This window comes from Bos javanicus, chromosome 8 (genome assembly GCF_032452875.1).
Source record: "Bos javanicus breed banteng chromosome 8, ARS-OSU_banteng_1.0, whole genome shotgun sequence".
NCBI lineage: Eukaryota > Metazoa > Chordata > Mammalia > Artiodactyla > Bovidae > Bos > Bos javanicus.
In genome coordinates, this window is record NC_083875.1 from 113545970 (window position 1) to 113561657 (window position 15688).

General features: G+C 47.9%; 1 long non-coding RNA gene across 1 annotated transcript; it reads left to right on the forward strand.

The window, feature by feature from the left end:
• Nucleotides 1-2773: 2773 nt before the first annotated feature.
• On the forward strand, nt 2774-14215 carry LOC133253274 (uncharacterized). The gene is made up of 3 exons (XR_009738270.1): nt 2774-4736; nt 10612-10830; nt 13224-14215. It is a non-coding gene; the product is annotated as an uncharacterized LOC133253274 (long non-coding RNA).
• The last annotated feature ends 1473 nt before the right edge of the window (nt 14216-15688 follow it).

A 15688-nucleotide genomic window follows, 5' to 3' on the forward strand; every position in this document is an offset into this window, starting at 1 on the left:
TCACCTTCTGTGATGTAGCTGACCACTATCAATAGGAATTTAGCCAGATCAAAGTATTTCCCAACTAGATTAGTTTTCCAAGTCTTCATACCAGGTCCTATTGTACTCTTACATCCTACACCTATATTCTGGTTTATCAGAGTGCTTTCAGAACCATACAACAGAGTCAAAAGGAAACGCTGTTGCATATGTCTAACTTGCACTGTGTGCTTAGTTACTCAGTCCTGTCCAACTCTTTGTGACCCCATGGACCATAGCCAGGCTAACCCACCAGGCTAATGCCAGGCGTAGTAATGGGGGAGGGTGCACGGTGACTGCGGCCACGAAATGAAAAGACACTTGCTCCCAGGAAGGAAGGCTCTGACAAACCTAGACGGTGTGTTGAAAAGCAGAGACTTCACTTTGTTGACAAAGGTGCATATAGTCAAAGCTATGGTTTTTCGAGAGTTAGACCATAAAGAAGGCTGCGCACTGAAGAACTGATGCTTTTGAACTGTGGTGTTGAAGAAGACTCTTGAGAGTCCCTTGGACTGCAAGGAGATCCAACCAGTCCATCCTAAAGGAAATCAGTCCTGAATATTCATTGGAAGGACTGTTGCTGAAACTCCAATACTTTGGCCACTTGATGTGAAGAACAGACTCATTGGAAAAGACCCTGATGCTGGGAAAGATTGAAGGTGGGAAGAGAAGAGAGTGATGGAGGAAAAGATGGTTTCATGGCATCACCGACTCGATGGACATGAGTTTGAGCAAACTCGGGGAGACAATGAAGGACCAGGAAGCCTGGCGTGCTGCAGTCCATGGGGTCGACCGAACAACCAAGATTAAAGTTGTTGTTCTGGAAGCTGCCACAAGGCGGCAGCATTTCTTCATGTTCGGCTCTGGTTCACTCAGGCGACCGGGGCCTTAGGGAAAATTCTGTTCCCGGATTGTCAGAGCGGAAAGTGCGGGAGGAATTACCAAGGGCTTGTTTGTGTCTCATGACTTCTTCCCCCTTACAGTTTATTCCTGAGACACATCTCAGTTCTTGAAACCATCCTCTGCGCAGTGTGCTGTCACCGTAGGTGGGGGGACCCTAAGAAAGGAGGCGGAGGCGGGAGCCCCGGGGACTCCTAGAGCTCTCCCAGCACAGAGGCTGCACCGTCCGCGGGGCGCAGTGAGCTCGCTTCCTCTGCAGGACCCGGAGGCCGCGGGCCCGTGAAGAGATCGCAGGCGCTCCCGTCCATGAGCGGATGGCTGGCCACGCGGGCCGGGATACTCTCCTCCACTCCCTCGGACATAGGGCTTCCCAGCCTCGGCCCCAGCCTGCTCAGGCTCCAGAGATCTGACAGCAGCTCAGGTAGTCAGTGCTAAAGGGGACTGGAGTAGGCTTTTTTGTTTGTTTGTTTGTTTTCAAGTATCATTTGAATTGGAGTATGTAGGTGAGTTACAATGTTGTGGTTTTTTTTTTTTTTTCCTTTCCTATATACAGCAACTTGATTCAGTTATACAAAGACAGACATACGGTCCTTTACTGGTCCTGTTCCCATATAGCTTATTACAGAGGGTCGAGTAGCTTCCTTGTGCCATACAGTCTGTCTGTGGATTATTATATAAGTAGCAGGGTGCATATGTTAATATGAGCCAGTTCTTCCTCTGGCCCCTCACCTTTCTCTTTTGGTAATCATAAGGTTCTTTCCTAGGTCTGTGAGTCTGTCATTGTTGGGTAAAGACATTCATTTTGTATCCATTATTAGATTCTACCTGAAAGTGATATCATATGATACTAGTCTTTCAAAGACTCTTGAGAGTCCCTTGGACTGCAAGGAGGTCCGAAAAGTCCATCCTAAAGGAGATCAGTCCTGGGTGTTCTTTGGAAGGAATGATGCTGAAGCTGAAACTCCAATACTTTGGCCACCTCATGCGAAGAGTTGACTCATTGGAAAAGACCTTAATGCTGGGAGGGATTGGGGGCAGGAGAAGGGGACGACAGAGGATGAGATGGCTGGATGGCATCACTGACTCTATGGACGTAAGTCTGAGTGAACTCCGGGAGTTGGTGATGGACAGGGAGGCCTGGCGTGCTGCAGTTCATGGGGTTGCAAAGAGTCGGACACGACTGAGCGACTGAACTGAAAGTGCCATCGTATGATACTAGTCTTTCACTGTCTTCCTTACTTTATGTCATTTGATCGCCTCTACTTTCTTTCCTGTGACTGGAAATGGCGTTATTTCATCCTTCTTTGTGGCTGAGTAATATTGTATTACTGTACAAGTACCCCATCTTCTTCGTGCATTCATCTGTCCTTTTACACGTAGGTTGCTTCCTTGTCTTAGCTATGGTACCTAGGGCAACTGGGATCATAGAGGTTCAGGTGTCTTTCAAGATTTTGTTTTATCTCCAAATCTATGCCCAGATGTGGGATTTCAGGGTCCTATGGTGATTCTGTTGAGGTTTTAAGAGAAACTCCATACTTTTCCTTCTAGTTGATGTATCAGTTTGCATTCCCAAAAAACACTGCAGGAGGGTTACCTGCTCTCCACACACTCTCCAGCATTTATTGTCGCAGATTTTTTTAAATGGACATTTTGACTGGTGTGAGTTGATACCTCATTGGACTTTTGAGTTACCTATTTATAGAATAATGGGTTATGCTGAGCATCTTCTCATCTGATGAATGATCTTCTCTATGCCTTCTTTGGAGAAATGTCCAGTTAGGTCATTGGCCCATTTTTTGCTGTGTGTTTATATATATATATATATATATATATATATATATATATATATATATATATATTGAGCTGTGCAAGCTGCTTGCATGAGTTTGTTGTGATATTCTCCTTTGCAAATATTTTTCCCATCCTGAGGGTGGTCTTTTTCTTCTGTTTTAGGTTTCATTTGCTCTGCCAAGGCTTTGAAAGTTAATTAGGTCCCATTTGTTTATTTTAGTTTTTTAATTATTCTAAGAAGTGGATGCAAAAAGAACCTTCTGTGATTTATGTCAAAGCATGATCTGCCTATATACACCTCAAGAGGCTTATAGTATCTGACGTTACATTTAGACCTGTGAACTGTTTGGAACTTAGCTTTGTGCATGGTCGTAGGGAATATTCTAATCTCATTCTCGTTTCCCTTGCTTAAGGAGCCTGCATCCCATCCTCAATAGTGGCTGTTTCCAATTTGTATTTCCAGCATCTGCAGAAGAGGGTTCCCTTTTCATCACACCCTCTACAGGATTTAATGTTTGTAGAGTTTTTGACAGTGGCCCTTCTGACTGGTGTGAGGCGATACCTTGTTGTACTTTCAATTTGCGTTTCTCTAATATTTAGTGATGTTGACATCTTTTCCTGTGACTTTTTTACAAAAGTGTAATATAAACTTTTCTCTTGAAATTGGCTTCCTGAAGGTCTTCCAAGTTTTGCATTCTTTTTCAATGACCAGTCCTGGGATATTTCTTGAAATCGGGTATTTTTCACTTGTAGCCCCACAGGCCTTGTGAATATTGTGTCCGTAGCACAGCTTTTCATGCTGTTGTGGTTCAGTCACTGAGTCGTGTCATAAGTTGGGTTTGTAAGTGTGTGAGTCTGTTTCTGTTGTGTCAATTAGTTCATTTGTGTGAACTGATAGAATACACCTGTCAGTGATATCTGAGGGTATTCGTCTTTCTCTCTCTGACTTACTTCCCTTAGTATGATAATCATTTGGTCCATCCATGCTGGGGTCATTGGCATTATTCTGTTCTCTTTTATAACTTAGTAGGGTTCCAGTGAAGAGGGGTATCACTAGGTGTTCATGTTTTGGTCAATGGACTCGAGAGGTTTATAGTATCTGACGTTACATTTAGATCTGTGAACTGTTTGGAACTTAGTTCCAAATTTGGTTGGTTGGTTGATTGAATTTGGTTGATTCCAGTGTCTTGTGTATTGTAAATCATGCTGCCCTGAAAACAGCAGTGCATGTGTCATTTCCAATTCTGATTTTCTCTGGATCTAAGTCCAGGAGTGGGACTGCCAGATCTTGCAGTTTCACTACGCTTAGACTTTTTTAAGGAACCTCTATGCAGTTTTCCATAGTTCCTGTACCAATTAACATCCCAATAAAGAGTGAAGGCAATTCTGTTTTCCCTGCGCCCTCCGTAGGACTTATTCCTAGTATATCTTTTTGATGTTGTCCGTCCCGACCAGTTTTAGGTGATTCGTCATGGTAGTTTTGATTTCCATGCATTTAATATTTAGTGAGGTGGAGCATCTGTGCAGGTCCTTTTTTGATCTTATACAGTATAAGTACAATTTACCAGTTGAAATTGGTTTATTGAATGTGTGCCTTGTTTTAAATTATTTTCCAATGATTTACACAGCGACCTTGTTTGATGGCAGGTGTCATATACAGCCTCACAGACCTCGTGAATTTTGAGCCCAGCAGCCCTGGTTTTAAAGTTGTTGCTATGGGGAATGGCCACAAGGGGCAGCACTTCATGCCCATCTCTGGTTTCCAGGGCGAGCAGAGCCTTAGGGAAAGCCGTGTTCATCCAGGTTCACCCTGCCCTGGAGCCCTCTTGGTCAATTACCGAGCCAACTGCATCTTTACTCTTTAAAATTATGTAGGTGTCCGGGTGGATGGCATCACCGACTCAATGGACATGAGTTTGAGTAAGCCCCTGGAGATGGTGAAGGACAGGGAAGCCTGGTGTGCCGCGGTCCACGGGGTCGCAAAGAGCTGGACACACTGAGCGACTGAACAACCACCAACTGTTCAGGTGTGTGAGAAGTTGACCTGTGTATTTGGGCTTTCCTCGTGGCTCAGCTGGTAAAGAACCCGCCTGCTGTGTGGAAGACCTGGGTTCAATCCCTGGGTCGGGAAGATCCCTGGAGAAGGAAATGGCACCCCACTCCAGTACTATTGCCTGGAAAATCCCATGGACAGAGGAGCCTGGCAGGCTACAGCCCATGGCGTCGCAAAGAGTCAGACACGACTGAGCTACTTCACTTTCTTTTCCACTTTCCAATGTTTAGTGACAGCATGTTACCTTGGTCACCTCTTTAAAAACCCTATCTCCAAATTTAGCCATATCCTGGTGTCCCGGGGGTTCAGAACGTGAATGTAGGGGGACATGACTGAGCCGTAATGTCCTGCTTCGGAACGAACTGACACGACCTCAGTCCCTCCTTCCCTCAAGTCCCCCGGGGGTGACGTGACGGCCGAGGGAGGGGCCGCGCCCGCCACGCTTGCGTCCCAGCTGCGCAGCCCTTCTCAGCTCTCCTTGGCCAGGCAGCAGCATCTCCAGCCCTTCTGCGGGGCGGTTCTGGGGTGCTGTGTCCCTTGTCCCCCCGAGGAGCGGTTCTGGGGTTCTGTGTCCTTGCCCTCCTGAGGAGCGGTTCTGGGGTGCAGTGCTCTGTCCTTGTCCTCCTGAGGAGCGGTTCTGGGGTGCTGTGGCCTTTGTCCCCCTGTGGAGTGGTTCTGGGGTGCTGTGTCCCTTGTCCCGCTGAGGAGCGGTTCTGGGGTGCTTTTCCCTTGTCCCCCTGAGGAGCGGTTCTGGGGTGCTGTGGCCTTGTCCTGCTGAGGATCGGTTCTGGGGTGTTGTGTCCCTTGTCATTCTGAGGAGCGGTTCTGGGGTGCGGTGCTCTGTCCTTGTCCCGCTGAGGAGCGGTTCTGGGGTTCTGTGTCCTTTGTCCCCCTGAGGAGCGGTTCTGGGGTGCTGTGTCCCTTGTCCTGCTGAGGAGCAGTTCTGGGGTGCTTTTCCCTTGTCCCCCTGAGGAGTGGTTCTGGGGTGCTGTGTCCCTTGTCATTCTGAGGAACAATTCTGGGGTGCTGTGTCCCTTTTCCTCCTGAGGAGAGGTTCTGGGGTGCGGTGCTGTGTCCTTGTCATTGTGAGGAGCAGTTCTGGGGTGCGGTACTGTGTCCCTGTCCTTCTGGGGTGCTCAGTGTCTGGGAAACCAGGAGCCAGCAGCCTAGTGGGGATACCAGGAACTCTCAGGGTCCTGGCAAATGCCTCTCCCACCAGACACCCCAGCCAAAGGGGCAAACCTTGGGGGGAATCACAGCAGGGAGAGAGTCATGATCTCGTTTATGCTGCAGGAAGAAAACGTTGAGTTGGGGTGTGAGAGGCCCCCTGGGGGAGCTTGGTTGGGGCCTGCTGGAGGGATTGGGCTTGGGCCAGGGCTGTGGGGGTAGAGGGGAATTAGCATGGGGACTGGCCATAGGCTCTGCGGGAGGATCTGACAGTTACTGGAGCACAAGAAAGTGGGAGCCTGGGAAGGCCTGGGTGGGGCTCAGCAACAGGAGAGGGTGGGACCCCTTCTGGGCGTGGGGAGCAGCAGGATCTCAGCCCTCTGAGGGGCCTGTTAGCCCCCAAGATGAGATGCGGATGCAGTGGTTGGGCCAGTGCATCTGGCCTGGGAGAGGGGTCCAGGCTGGAAATGTCGCTGGAATCATCACAGGAAGAGGAAAGGCCAGGAGGGGGCAGGGGTTACAGCAGACCATGTGCAATGACTGCAGTCCTGCTGGAACCAACTCAGAGCCCAAAGGAGTGGCTGTCAGGAGCTCAACTTCACTTTCTTATTCCTTTGTAAAACTACTGTGTCAGAATTAGGGACACCGTCAGGAGACTTCAGAGCTCTGTGGTGCTGTGGCTTCGTCAAAGGGTCCCAGGTGGAAACAGAGCCACTGCAGGGCCCGCCTGTGTCCCCAGTAGGGAGGAGTCCCATCAGGGCACCGGGCTCACAGCCATCACCAGGGAGCTCCTGCCCTCAGGACTGGCTCCTCGTTTCCACCAGCTGCTGGTCGGAGGCCCAGGCACCCGCATTCTGGCTCCAGCCTCCCGGACCTGGCTTCTGGGACAGCTTAGGGGTAAGCAAGACCCTCACACTCCTGTGCCTGCCTGGGGTAAGAACGTCTAAAAATCTGCACCTCACAGACCCTGGAGGGCTGAGTGTTTCCAGCAGGTATAGGGGAAAGATGGGCCGAGGTTCCTACGTGTGCAGGGCCTTCCCAGTGCAGAGATCTGTGCATTTCCCCGGCCAGTCAGCTCCCCACGTCGTCCTTCCAGGAAGCCCAGATCCAGGGTCACGAGGACAGAGGCCATCCCCCTGCTTGTCTGCGACTTCTCACCCCACGGTGAGGAGCCTGCCTCCCACCATCTGCCATTTATCTTTGCCTTGCTCCATTCCAAAAGACACGTGCAGAAGTTTCAGCTTTCTTAGCTACTGCAGCCTGGAAAGAACCCTATAAAATAAGCCCACTGTTTATGAAAGATCCATTTTGCCTTTAGTCTACACATTCTGTTAATCTTCAAAGTTGAGTCAGCACCTTTTGCCCCATCCCTTACACTGAGGCTACTCTATGTGTGTTTCTATTATTCTGAGTCCAAGCACACTCCGCTGGCTGCACAATAGGCCAATGAATCCGAGAGACGAGGTGTTGAGACAAAGAAGAAACGTTAACTGGGGAGCCAGCAGACCAAGAAGATGGCAGGTTAGCACCTCAAAATAACCGCCTTATTGGGGTCTGGATGCCGGGTTCTTTTATAAACCAGAGAGAAAGAAGCAATGAGGAACTAAAGTCAAATGCAGCATAGAGAGGGAGAGGCAGGGGGGAAGTAAAGGGAAAGGGCCTTCAGTCTTGCAAAACATCTCCCACGGAATGTGCAGCCTTGGAAGGGGTGTGGGTAGGGACAAACTTCCTCCGTGAGCTGAACAAAGGCGCTTTAGTTCACAGTCAAGCAGAGGGGCAGGGTCCTCCCGGCAAGCCACTGAGCGTGATTATAATAATAAAAACAAAAAAAGCCAGTCACAAGTCACGGAAACAGCTTCCGACATGGAGTCAGGGCTGGCTCTCTCCCCACCACACTACTACAGTTCCATGCAGCGTCACAGTGTGCATTCCACTGCTGCATCCGAAATAGCTCAATGTGAGTAGATTTTGTTTATGCCTCGGGCCACACAAATCCGTGGGCTCAGACAAAAACACAGGGACAGGCTTTCCATCCTACAGTTGAAGAGGAAAAGTTAAGATTTTACATAACCCCCTGCTCCTTCTGCCTCGTAACTCAGCTTGCTTCTTGCAAAGCCTGGATCACGTAGGTCACGCAGTCTCAGAAAGCGGGGACTTACAATACTAGGAACCGGAGCTTATCTCACTCAGCCTTGTCCTGCTCTTTGCAATGGCCTAGCCCAGGGACGGCGGAGCCTGGTGCGCTGCCGTCTATGGGGTTGCACAGAGTCAGACACGACTGAAGCGACTTAGCAGCAGCAGCAGCAGCCCCTGTAAACCTGCTTAATCATGCCTGTCCAGGTCAGGCATCCCCCTCCCCATCTTGATTGCTATTCTCACGCACGAGAAACCCCTTAGTTTAAACCAGCCTATTAACAGCTAGTGTTGCCTACTATAGTCTGTCTATAAAAACTCTGTAACCCTTTTGTTCGGGGCTCAGAGCTTGGAGTGTTAACTCCTCGGGGCCTGCCAGCATAATAAACCTGAGTTCTCCAACTCTGTAAGTGTGGTGCTTGGTTTTTTGAGTACTGGTTTCTGCAACAATATGTCAGATAAGATTTATTCTTTTTTTCCCCATGGTTGATGGCTCATTCCTTTCTATTGCTGAGCAGTATTCACTGCATGTGTATGGGAGGAAAAACAATTTTCCTCTAACCTAGGTGGTTAGTTGAAACTTTCCCTGTAAAAGACAAAAAAAGACAGATTACCAGGAGAAAAACAGAAGTTTAATAGCATGAATACCTCTTGTATATATGGAAGTTAGCCAAGAAAACTGAGTCACTCCCTTAAGTGTCCAAAGCCATCACCTTAAATGCCATCTTCAGACACAAACAAAAGACCTTGGGGCGGGGGAGGGTGAAGCCAGTTATGGCAGGCTATCATGCAAAACACAGTAAAGAAGGGTATGGGTGTTTGCAGATTGAAGTGAGGACTTGTCCATTGATAAGAGTTACTTGAGATTTAATCATCTGCTTATTTCTGGTGGGAAAAGGGACAGCCCTTAAATATGGAGAATTCTCTATTGTAAATGTCCTTCTCAAAAGGACAATTACTATTTAGTTTTCCAAGATTCCTTTTTTTAAAAAACATTAGACTGAAATAATCTTTATGCCAGAGAGTCATATTTTGGTCAAGTCAGGTCTGCTGGCATAAACTTCTAGGATTTCCTTGTAATCATGTGAGGGCCCACCTTCTCCCACAGGAAGGAGGGTGGCTGGATTCAGGGCCTGACAAGGCTGAATAGTAACCTGAAGGTTCTCACATAACAGTCCCTGGTATTGAGTAATCTGGGATGTTGACAGCCATTTATGGGGGTCCCCTCGCAGGGGAGTGTTGACCTCATGTGGGACTTTTATGATCAAATCTTGGCCCAAAGTCAGCTTAGTTGCCTCGCGGACCAGTAAGGCAACCACGGCAACTGCCCGTAAGCATCCCAGCCACCCCGTGGCAACGTTGTTCAGCCGTTTCGGGAGAGAAGCCACGGGTCTGTCCCATGTCCCCATAGCCTGGGACGACACTCCCATAGCCACCTTGTTGTTTTCAGTCATGTAAAGAGTAAGTGGCTTAGCAAGGTCTGGTAGGCCCAGGGCGGGCCTGATGTAATTGTACTGGGTTTGAGTTCTGTTACCACTGGGACTTGTTTTGCAAGCCTGGGGGTGTTGTTTTCTGCCCAGACCTCAGGGAATTGTTGCATTAACTCTCTCTCTGTCTCGAATGTTTAGCCCTTCCAGGAGACCATGCAACCTCCATTCATCTTGAGGGGTTACCGAGAGGAAGAGTAAATGGGTGGTTGAGCCCACTTGAAGAGTGGGCCTTTCATGGGAGGGAAAGGTCACTTTTGCCCCCAATTTAGACAGCAAGTCTCTTCCCAGCAAAGGTTCTGGGCATTCAGGGATGTATAGAAGTTCATGAGTCACTTGGTGCTCCCCTCCCTCATCTGACATTTTCTGAGTAGGCTTGAGACACAAAGACTGCATTTATCACCATCTAAGACCCAGCAGCCTCTGGATCTATTGGCGTATAAAGTCTACAGGCCTTGCACAGTCTTTCGTAGAACTCAGAGGGTGATTAGCGTTCCCTTTGAATCACTTCGGAGAGTTTTGCCATACTCGTAGGTTTTTGGGCCCCCCTCTTGAGACCTTGTAAAATAGCCACATGATATCTCTCCAGGTGGCCACTCCCTTCTTCTGTGTTACAGTCCCAGTTGGGCCTCCCTCGTATCGGGGGTGGCTGGCTCTGCCCACCACTGCGGGTTTGCAGTCCCCTCAGGTGCCATTTCTCTTAACCATTTTCTGGCCTCAGTTAGGATCCTGTGTCTTTCCTCAGTGCTGAAAAGGGAGACTAGTAGTTGGATTATGTCATCCTATATAGGGCAGTGGGTTTGAAAAATAGTCTCTATTAGCCTAATCATGGCTTGTGGCTCCCCCGAGTACAGTGGAGCGTGTCTCTGCCAGTTTAATATGGCCGTAGAGGAAAATGGCTGGTAATACTAGGCTACAGAGGGCCGATGGTAGTGCCCACATGCGTCCTGAACCAGAGGCTGCTGTAGCTCTCTGAGGGGCATCTGTATTGGGGTTCTTTCCCCTTGCTCCTTGGTGGCACGAAGCCTCTAATTTCTGTGTTTTCTTTCCCCTCCCCATTAGTACTCACCGGGAGAGGTGGATACAATCCAGGAGGTCCAGCAGAGGTGGCATTCTGGGGGCGTTGACCAGAGGTCTCCATCGCTGGGATCGGAGCCTGCCGAAACGGCAACTCTACGATCTCCAGGAGAGTTGGCAGAGGAGCAGCGGCTGCTTCAGGAACTTCACCCAGCCCTGGATCAGGTGTTAGGCCTCCGGTCCTGGTGGAGCACTGGCAGGCAGGTGTGTCATTATCCAGTATTGGGGAGGGGGCAGGTCATCTCCATCCAAATCCTGTAGAATTTCCTTTTTTATCATCAGTCAATTTTTTTGCCGTTAATATTTCCCCCTTTCCCTTCTGGATACAGAACCTTGTCCAAGTAGGAGGGTCTTGAGCTAACCCTAGCCATGAGTCAGTATATGGATATTGATCTGGGTGTCCTGGCTGTCCTGTGACTACTGTATAGACTGTCTCCACTGTTTTTAAGTTCATGGTGTCCTTGGCGGCCATCCTACTCCCACAGGGGACCATTCGACCTCACAGAGTATGTGGAGGCGGTTAGGCGTCATCTTCATCCCATCAGTTCAGTTCAGTTTGGTTCAGCTGCTCAGTCGTGTCCGACTCTTTGCAACCCCATGAATTGCAGGACGCCAGGCCTCCCTGTCCATCACCAACTCCTGGAGTTCACTCCAACTCATGTCCACTGAGTCGGTGATGCCATCTTATCCTTCGTTGTCCCCTTCTCCTCCTGCCCCCAATCCCTCCCAGCATCAGAGTCTTTTCCAATGAGTCAACTCTTTGCGTGAGGTGGCCAAAGTATTGGAGTTTCAGCTTCAGCATCAGTCCTTCCAATGAACACCCGGGACTGATCTTTAGAATGGACTGGTTGGATCTCCTTGCAGTCCAAGGGACTCTCAAGAGTCTTCTCCAACACCACAGTTCAAAAGCACCAATTCTTCGGCACTCAGCTTTCTTCACAGTCCAACTCTCACATCCATACATGACCATGGAAAAACCATAGCCTTGACTAGAGGGACCTTTGTTGGCAAAGTAATGTCTCTGTTTAGAATATGCTATCTAGGTTGGTCATACCTTTCCTTCCAAGGAGTAAGCGTCTTTTAATTTCATGGCTGCAATCACCATCTGCAGTGATTTTGGAGCCCCCAAAATAAAGTCTGACACTGTTTCCACTGTTTCCCCATCTATTTCCCATGAAGTGATGGGACCAGATGCCATGATCTTCATTTTCTGAATGTTTAGCTTTAAGCCAACTTTTTCACTCTCGTCTTTCACTTTCATCAAGAGGCTTTTTAGTTCCTCTTCACTGTCTGCCATAAGGGTGGTGTCCTCTGCATATCTGAGGTTATTGATATTTCTCCCAACAATCTTGATTCCAGCTTGTGCTTCTTCCAGCCCAGCGTTTCTCATGATGTACTCTGCATAGAAGTTAAATAAGCAGGGTGACAATATACAGCCTTGACGTACTCCTTTTCCTATTTGGAACCAGTCTGTTGTTCCATGTCCAGTTCTAACTGTTGCTTCCTGACCTGCATACAGGTTTCTCAAGAGGCAGGTCACTAAATCCCTCGACTCAGGATATCTGGTTTTCTTTAACAATAGTCTTTTGATGTTCAGACTGCCTGCACTTTGTTACAGAGCTCTGTGTGACCTGGCTCCTCCCTTCACCTCCTGGGAGCAGTTCTTTCAGGGTTGCTTGAGATGGTGTCTCCTGGGCTTGCAGTCCTAAAAATTCCCACCGAATAAAACATAACTCTCAACTTTTAGGTTGTGCATCTTTTTTAAGTCGACAAGAATATTGTGACTTAGTTCCCATTTTCATTGTTTAAGGAACCTTCACATTGTCTTCATGGGTTTCCCAGGTGGCATTAGTGGTAAAGAACCCATCTGCCAACACAGGAAACATAAAAGACGCGGGTTCAATCCCTGGGTTGGGAAGATCCCCTGGAGGGGGACACAGCAACCCACTACAGTATTCCTGCCTGGAGAATCCCATGGACAGAGGAGCCTTGCAGGTTACAGTCCGTGGGGTCGAAAAGAGTTGTACATGACCAAAGTGACTTAGCACGCATGTTCTCTCCATAGTGACTGTTCCCAGTTGACATTCCAGCATCAGTGGAGGAGGGTTCTCATTTCTCCACACCCGCTCCAGCCTTGGTTCTTTGTAGAGCGTTTGGCAATGGCCATTCTGACTGGTGTGAGGTGATACCTCATTGTAGTTTTGATTTGGATTTCTCTAATATTTAGCAAGATTGACATCATTTACTGTGATTTTTTTTTTAAGAGTATGAGTGTGAAACCTCTTGCAATTGACTCTTGAACGTCTGCCCTGTGTTTTGATAAACACTCCTAGAACATTTCTTGAAGCCGGTTGTTGTTTACTCACAACCCCATGGGCCCTCTGAATATTAAGTGTCCATCAGCACAGCTTTTGACGTTGTTGTTATGAAAAACGGCCACAAGGCGGCAGCATTTTTCATGCCCCTTTTTCTTTTTCTTTCTGTGCAATTTCATTTTGATCTTATATTGGAACAGAGTTGATGGCCAATGCTGTGTTTGTATAAGGTGTACAGGAACTTAATTCAGCCATGCATAAACACATATCTATTCTTTCCAGGTTTTTCTTCCCATATACAGAAGATCCTAAAAAGTAGTGAGAAGCAAGAGTCAGAAAAGAGAATAAAAATGCAGCAAGAGATGGTGGAGGTGTTTGAAACAAGTGGAAACCCAAGAAATGTAATCCTGTAGAAGCAGGGCTCAACAAATTTAAAGCATGGAAATTGGATTCTGGAATTCTTTACAGTGGGCGCATTTTCCCTAAGAAACTGCTAGAGAAGCCGCCTATTGGCTTTGATTTTGAAATGGAGAAAAGAATCAAACAGCGAGAAGCAAAGAGTGTATTGGAGGATAAACACTTTAAATTTATGCAAAGCCTTGCCCAAATCTTGTTAGGTGTTGTGGGTGTTCCCAATAAGAAAGAAATTCCACTCACTGTCCCCAGGACTCCTGCTTTTGTTTGGAAGAAGAGAACCCAAACCCACCCAAGAAGATGAGGTTGGGGAGCAGCCAGTAATGATAAGAACCCAACAATCGCCCATGACGGAGGATCTTTGAAGTCCAAAATCCCGGTGAGAACCGTGGAAATGCTCCCTTTCTGTTTTGATACAAAAAAGTCACTTACAGAAGGAGAAGAAAGTAAAACAGCTGCAGAAAGGGGAAGTGGCCACATTCTAGGCACTTCCTTCGCCTCATTTTACCACCATTAACCTGCAGGAGAAGAGCATGAAGAATACGGCTCAGGCTGAACCTTCTGCGTGGAGCCTGGCAGAAGAGGCGCCTGACGGCATACACTTGGGTTCTCTCCGCGCCCGGAGCCAAAGAAGGCTCCACCCGGTGTCACGGACGCCGGCGGCAGAGACGGCTGGAGACCCCGGGTGGTACTCACACAGTCAAGGGCCGCTCACTCACAGTAGTTCGCGTGGCTTCCATCCTCCTCCTCTGTTTTATATGTCAGGATGTATAGTTGATTTGGTTTGTAATTTATTCACTTGAAGTGTAATTTTTACTGCTTTTACCCTTCACTTTTTATATTTAAAAACAAAGATACTTGATTTAGTTTATAGTTTATGTCTGATTCTTTCCTCCTCTCTGTGCAAAATGAATTTGGAGTTAAGGAGCCCTTTGCTGTGAGGGGGAGCCTCGTTAACCGCCCGACGAGGCAGAGACCTGGCTGCGTGTCTCTCACCGAGGCTGTCTGCTGCTTCGGGCGGGGCTGCTGTTCAGCACCGTCTTCCCTTGTTGGTGCTGACGATGAGGGAACGCTGAGCAGGGACGCTGAGCACGTCCCACTGTGATCTGGGCTGGAATCAATGTTTGTCTTACTAAAAATTAACAAAGGCAGTTCCATACTCCTCTCCACAGTGATTCTCAGCGTTTACATCTCATCAGCCCCGTGAGTGTTCTCTTTTCCTCCAAGTCTTCTCCACCGTGTTCCTTTGTAGACTGAGGATGGCCTTTCAAACAGCTGCAGTGTTCCCTCGCCGTGGTTTTGATTTGCACGTCTCTAACAGTTCCTGATGTGCAGCACGTTTTCATGGGCTTTGATTTTAACTAGCGTGTGTGGAATTGACTGTGGAAATTTTCTTCTTCACAGTCTACCCAGTTTTTGTTTTCAGTTAGTTACCCATGGAAACTTCCAAAGTGCCGGCATCATTCAGAGCCCAGTAGTCCTCGTGAATATGAAGTGTTCATGAGTGTTGTAGTGAAATAAGAAATACTTTTTCCTCTTTTGTCTTTTCAGTCCTTTTCTACTTTAACTGTTCCTGATCGACACCTGCATCGATAATTAAGTCTCCTTCTTTTCAGAAGACTAACCCGTTATGTAAGCTACATCCTGCACCTATGTGTGTGTGTGTGTTAGTCACTCAGTTGTGTCTGATTCTTTGTGATCCCCTGGACTGTAGCTCACCAGACTCTTCGGTCCATGAAATTCTCCAGGCAAGAATACTGGAGTGGGTTTCCATGCTCTTCTCTAGGGATATCCCACACCTATCGCCATCTAACTCTGCATGAGCCATATTTCACATCTATTATCTTTTAATTTTATGCTAGTCACATCCTGATGCTTAACTTTATGGTACTCTCTGCAAACCTCTCCTTATAGTTTTTCTCTTTTTTGCATTACAGAAAGAACGCCTCAATGCAATTTACAAAAGACAATGGCCCCAACTCCTGCGACTGCCTGCTGGACCCAAGTTACTGGGCTCCCTGATGCCAGCCTGTTGACTGTTTTGAAACAATGCAAAAAGAAAGAATACAGGATCCTTATATGTTTGCTCTTTATTTCCAACCTCTGATGAAGAGCCCCAACTGTGTGATCCCCTTGATTCCCCATTAGGGGAGACACAGTTCTTGAGACACAAGTCTACTGTGTTCTCTCCTCTTCCAGCTTGGGGATTAAAGTCGTCTGTTGCTGAGGTCCAGCCCCAGCTGATCCAGGGAGTTTGAAGCGGGGACAGCATCAGCGAGGATCAGGATACAATAGCTTCAATTAGATATTAATTAGAGATGTAAAGAGTAATA